At 35.0% G+C, this 6878-nt stretch overlaps 1 long non-coding RNA gene across 1 annotated transcript; it reads right to left on the reverse strand.

Annotated features, from left to right (window-relative positions):
• Positions 1-3084: 3084 nt before the first annotated feature.
• LOC106331300 lies at positions 3085-4632 on the reverse strand. Its single transcript, XR_001267886.1, has 2 exons — positions 4296-4632; positions 3085-4194 (listed from the first exon to the last, which is right to left on the reverse strand). It is a non-coding gene; the product is annotated as an uncharacterized LOC106331300 (long non-coding RNA).
• Positions 4633-6878: the final 2246 nt, after the last annotated feature.

Raw genomic sequence — 6878 nt, forward strand, 5'->3', positions numbered from 1 at the left:
GATATTTCAACTAAATCATAAAATAATATATATATATAAAATAGAACACAAAAACATCATAGTTTTAGATATACATGTTTTTAAGTCGGGTACAAATCGGGTCTATTCGGGTCAGTTCTTTTTGGGTCCGGGTCTATTCGGGTCGGTTCCTTTTTGGTTCCGGTTCTTTCGGGTAAAAAAAATTTAGACCCAAAAAATACTTGTAAATTTTCGATCCGGTTCCGGATCGGATATTTTTGGGTCGGTTCTGGTTCGGGTCTTCGGATCCAAGTTAAAATGTCCAGGCCTACCGAGACCCTAGCAAACTTTACTTTGAGTTTTCCTTCAGAAACTTATTACGGGGAAGAAGAAGATTAAATCCAATTGATTCTCAATAATCTTCTCTCTTCTCTCTTTTATCTCTTTCTTCTCATATTACATTTGATCACTTTATATAATGATTCAAGTGATACTTTTAATCAACGCATACGCTAATTCAAGCGGTGCCTTTTAATCAACGTATATGTTGATTCATAATCGACACGTTTTGTCTGAAGCATTGCTTCCTTTAACTAATTAAAGTCCAACAATTTTCAATTCTTGATTTGAAGAGAAACAACTAAAATGTTCTTTTGTTTGTTTCGGTCCCATGTTCGGATTCTTCTTTTTGGGCCTTCCACCGACGGTCGAGTAGGCACCTACTTACCTAAAAGCCTGATGTTATATTAAATATTTCTTCAATAAAATCAACAGATCACAAAATGATATCGTTTTCCTTCATTTGTTATAGTTGAAAAGTGGCAGATTTCACAGAGAAACATATTTACAAAGGGGAGTATCATTTACCTGGTTTTTAAAAAACTTAAAAGGCAAGAGTGACGGCTCTTGGATTCTCAACACTCCAGGCCTTCTCCTACAATTCAATGTTCATCGAAACAATCACCAGCGATATCCAGTATAAAGAAATCATCAGAATCGTCTCCGATATCCGATCGATCTCCTCTGGTTTTCCATGTATCTCTTTCTCTCATCTCTCTAGATTGAAAAACTTTTCGGCCGATAATTTAGCTAAACAGGCCTTACAGGGCTTCTCTCCTTTGTACTGAACTCGTTGAGTTGGATCATCATTTTGGGTATTTCTCTCTTTTTTCTCTTTTTAATGAATTTCTGTTACCAAAAAAAAAAGACAAGTGTCATAGACTCATAAGAGAGGCTCGTCGGTCGTCATAAGAGAGAGACTCCTTAACACCAACGAATTTTATGACTTGACAAAATATACACATTTTTTATACAGATTCAGTAACCAAAAACTATAGATTTACAAACTAATTTTATACTAATTTACGCACGTTTCAGGAACCGGACTGTACCATATATTCTGGGGACGACTGCCTATTCCCCCTTTAAACATTACAACCCTATCTATTCCCACCCATACTATTAACTTCTTGAAAAACCCACCTATAGATATGAATTCTCTTCACATCTCCCCCTAATCTATTTAGTTCTGCCCAAATCCCCCTCTCTAATCTAATTTCGAAATTGAAATAAAAGATAGATTAATTGCGTTTAGGAAATAGCGATTGCCCATTAAATGAATCCTCACCCGACCCATTAACATCCAACCGAATCAATTAAAATTGAAATCAATTTGAGTGTAAAAAAAGTTAGGTTTTTGTCTTTCTCTTTCTCTTTCGTCATGATACATAGACAACTACGAAGAACAAAGAGAGAGAGAACATAAGAGAGAGTGACCAAGAACAGAGAGAGAGAAAAAAACGAATAACAGAGAGAGAGAAGAAGAACAAAGACAGTGACGAAGAACTTTTCCATCAAATCATGACTAGCTCAGCCTTTTCTCTGTTGCCACAGAGGAGACAATGGAAGGCATACCAACACAACGCTGGTGTGGTAAGAATGTGGCCGTCTTGGTCTCACGGACCAAAAAAAAATCCGTATGGAAGGTTTTAGTTACAGGTTTTTGGTTATATGTAATGACATTCTTGTATGTTGTGTTTGGAACATGTCTTTAGACTTATGTAATGAATTATGTTCCTTTCTCTTATGTGTTTGGAAAATGTATTTCTCGTTGAACCTGAATATGAGTTTGGACAAAATCACAAGTTTTACATTAAAAATCGAACAAGTCTTACATAAAAAAAAAACAGAACAAGTCTCACAAGTCGTCATCATCTTTCCTCTTTATTTCAAGTTGTGTCTCAGCGGTTTCAATTCCGTTTGCCTCATCTCTGTCATTATAAATAACCCACCAAACAAAAAGAAAACAAAGAGTTTGAAGTAAAGATGATCTTACAAGCTTACCTAGCAACAAGATATAGTGTTGAACAAAAAAGAAAGAAAAAAAAGAAAGCAACAAGATATATTCGACGCTCCTCTGTAGTCTGGTTCAAGCTTCTCCAAACCAGACATTAAGCTCTCTCTGTGCGTGGTTGAAGCTCCTCTGTTTCTTCTCTCTATCACTCTCACGTCTCCATCTCTGTTTCTTCTCTCTCTCTCTCTCTCTCAGACTTTCTCGTCTCCATCTCTGTCTCTTCTCTCTTTCTCAGTCTCTCTCGTCTCCATCTCTGTCTCTTCTCTCTTTCTCAGACTCTCTATGTCAGACTCTCTCGTCTCCATCTCTGTTTTTTCTGTCTCTCTCTCTCTTTCAGACTCTGTTTCTTCTCTCTCTCTCTTTCTCTCTCTCCAAGACTCCGTCCTCTCCATCTTCGTTTCTTGTATCTGTGTCGAACGCAAAGAGGAAAGCAAAATCCCCAAATCAATTTTGTTTTAAGAAGCCAGGTCTCCGGTCCGGTTGCAAAACGCAGTTAACGTAACTCGAGTTACAATCGCCTTTTAGAGCTTAAACATTGATTTCAAATTTTCGATTTCAGAGGTTTAATTGAGCAGAGTTAAAATGATTGGGGGTTAATATGAAGAGATTTATATGTACAGGGGGATTAGTAAAGAGCTCAGAGCATGATTAACCCAACAACCCTATTAAGATCTCTTAGTGAATTTTTTAATAATAAATGTAATTAAGTTAAAAATTTAATTAAGAGACATTATCATTTTTATCCTCAAATGCTAGTCTCTCGATAAGAGTTCTTAAAAAAATTGCATCATCTCCTCTATTAGTTCATAATCACAAACCAACAGAAAACTAAAGCCAACATTATGAAATTAGTAATGAAACCGTTTCTATAACATTGAATTAACACAGGACATAGGAAAGGCTTTTCTTCCTCTATCAACAAGCAGCAAAGCTCTTCCCCCACCAGCAGCAGAAGCAGCTACAACCACCACCGTGGATGAAAAAGAACCTGAGCCAGCAATTAAAGCCGCCACTGCACAAGTAACCATATATCCAGCGACCGAAGCTGCTACGGAACAAGTAATCACAGAACCAACAAAAACAGAAGCCAAACCGAAACCTTATCCAAGACCATTATCTCCATATGCATCGGTGAAGTTTATACACTCCCCCTGAAACCTCTCTTACATTATTTAACACAAAGAAGCAATGTTAAGACAACCATTGATCACATGAGTGTTTTCTAATCTGATGTATCTCTCTCTCTCTCTTTCTCTTCTTCACTATGTTTGCAGTACCCATACTTGAAGCCTCCAACATCTCCCACACCAGTAAGCAGCAAAGGTCTTCCCGCACCAGCACCAGTAGCAGCAGAAGCAGCTACAACCACCATCGTCGATGAACCAGAACCTGAGCTAGAGCCAGCAATCAAAGCGGCCACTGCACAAGTAAACTCAGAGCCAGCGGCCAAAGCCGCCACTGAACAAGTTATCACAAAAGCCAAACCGAAATCTTATTCAAGACGTCTCTCTCCATATGCATCGGTAAACTTACAAACTAAAGCCACAAACTATAAAGAAACAAGAAAGATAGTGAAACCTCAACTAGGTCTTCATCTGGTATGAAAACAGAACGCAAGCTTCACAACAAACCACGACACCTTTCTTTCAAAGCATCACCAAAGCCTCTGGCTTTCAGTTTAAAACTCCGGTTCTCAGCACTCTTGAATGCCTTTCTATATGCTTCAAAACTGCAGACATCAGTCACATGGAGTGAACTTCTCTTATCAGCTTGAGAATCATCATCCACCACCCATTTTGCAGATTAACATCATCTAAAGACACTTCCTTTTCACTCTCTTCTTCAACCTCCATCATAGTCACAACGTTTTCAACGATTTCAACCTCGTAGAAATCACAAAAGCCGGACTCACACAAATTAAGGATTAGCCAATCCAAGTACTCATAGATTTGTGACAATAACACGCAGTGGAGAGAATGATTACTCGTTGGTGGTGGTGTTGGGACGAGGGGTAATGAGAACCTTCAAGACTCCATCTTTCATCTTGGCATCCACGCCGGTGATCTCGCAGCAGTACATCCCAAACCGGCGGTTGCAGAGTACTCGCGCATGCCCTCCTTCTCGTATTCGTCGTTGAAAGTCACCGGGGAGAAAAAACACCATCGCCGCGAATCAGAACGAGAGAGCGGGAGAGAAGAAACCATAGAAACGTTGCAGTAAGCCACTGATTCGCCGTTTCATCGTCGACGCGAGAGAGAGAGAGAGAGAGCAAAAAGAGAAAGAAACGCTTCAAACACCAAACCACTCCTCTACCCACTCAGATTTTGCCATCTGTCTCACAAGAGACGTTCCTTACCTCTCTTAATCAAGAGACGTGTCTTGGCTATTTCTCTATTTTTCATTTTTTTAAAAATCCAAAATAGGTTAACAACCGACTCGGTTAATGCTACTCTTAGTAGTTTGGGTGGGAATACATAGGGTTAAACTTTTACAGAGTGGAATAGGCAGTCAATCCTATATTAGGCCTTTTGTTGAGAATATAAAAATAGCAAGACCATCATATCACGAATTCTAAGTGGCTAGCCCAGTATTAGTCCATATTTAGTCTTGTATTACTTGTGCAGCATTGCTTCTTTAATATTTTACATAAAAATAAAACTAGACCTTGATAGCGCGGATATGAATTTTCAGTTTTTAATTATTTATTTTATTAAATGATGTATTTGTAATATTCGTTCATAATATATTCATTAAGTAAATATTTTTTTTTTGCATCTTAAACTATCTATTTTTTTACGAATGTGTGATATCATATAAAAAATATAAAAAAATGAGTATAGAGTTAATTAGATAATTTTAAAAACATAAATTTTTCTTTCGTGTGCGATATCATATAAATAATGATCCGTCCAGTTAACAAAAATCATGATTATTTTATGTGTAATTTTTTTTTTGACCATTTCCTTAAAACTATATTAAATTTTACATATTTTAATTAGAATATTTTTAATATCTTTACCTTTTTATTTGAAATGTAACTCAATATTTTTTTTAACAATTATAACAAAATATTTAAAAAATATTTTTAGAATTGTTTGAAAAATATGAAAATTACATTTTAAATTAAAATTATCCTAAAATATGATAAGTTTTGATGTAAACGAAAACTCAAATTATGTCAAAAATAATGATATTCAATGATAATAACAACTTTAATTGATTATTTAAAAAAATATACATTTAAAAAAATATTGTTTGAAAGAAAATTCATTTATCTTTCAAATATAAAATGAAAATATTATAATTAAATAATAAAAAATACAAATAAAAACTATAAATTTAGCAAATGACAACTGAGTTATATTATGCTAAAATTTTCTTTCTGACAATTTATCAAATGACAAATGAGTTATGAGCAAATAATACCATATAATTTTTAAAAACATAGTCATTCTTAAATATTTTTTGAATAAATAATTATTTTTAAATTTAATCAACTGAAAATAATATATGTACAATTGTGTGAGTCAAATTCTAGTTTTATTGATGCATGTTATATATTAGTGCTGCATGTTTTAGGTAACATTTTAATGATGCACGTTTTTAAATATCTTCATTATAAAATTATGCACGTAAGGATAACTCATGAGTTTTTTTTTTGTTGATTAAATGACATTATGTCCAAATTTATTTAAGAATATTTCATTAAGGTAACTGAAAAAGACAAAAAAATAAAATATGAAGTTTAAATTCATTTAAGCATATTTCATTAATATAATTGAAAAGACAAGTAATAAATTAGGCAGTTTTATTCGTTTTAAGATATTTCATAAATGCAACTGAAAAAGACAAGCAAAAATAAAAAAATAGGGAGTTTAATTAATGAAATAAGAACATTTTCAAATACTTCTCTTTTAATAATACAGATTGGAGTCACTCGGAATGCAAAAAACAAGTATAGCTTGTGTGTTTCAAATACTTTTTCAATATCAGATTATATTGACTATAAATAAAGTTGGAGTCACAGACAAAAAGTATAGCTTAGTCGTGAAACACACAAGCTATACTTTTCGTGTGCATACCAAGTGACTCCAATTTTATTTATATGTAAAATATTAAATCAAATACCTAAAGCCAACGATTGACATAAGAAGTGAGAACAAACAAATGGGAATAATTTTCTTATAGTTTTTTTCTGTCAAAGTACATGAGATACAACGAAAATTAACAAGGAAATTAATCGGTGTTTTCTTAAGCCATTTAAAAGTGCAACAACAGAGGAAAAAAAGGGTGCTAAACAGTGGAAATATTGTGTATGTAGTTGTGACAAAGCATGTAAAGACATATCATAGCTCCTTAGTGTATGTCTGATTTAGTTATGACTTCCCGTTGACCTTTTTAGCACAGCCGGGATACCAACAATAACCTCCGTTTTGGCCGGGTCCATCACCTCCCCATCCCCATCCAAAGCCCCATCCTCCGCCCTTCCCATCACTTCCTCCTCCACCACCACCACCACCACCAGCAGCTCCACGTCCTCCTCCTCCTCCACCACCACCGCCACGTC

Source organism: Brassica oleracea, chromosome C3 (genome assembly GCF_000695525.1).
Source record: "Brassica oleracea var. oleracea cultivar TO1000 chromosome C3, BOL, whole genome shotgun sequence".
Taxonomy (NCBI): Eukaryota; Viridiplantae; Streptophyta; class Magnoliopsida; order Brassicales; family Brassicaceae; genus Brassica; species Brassica oleracea.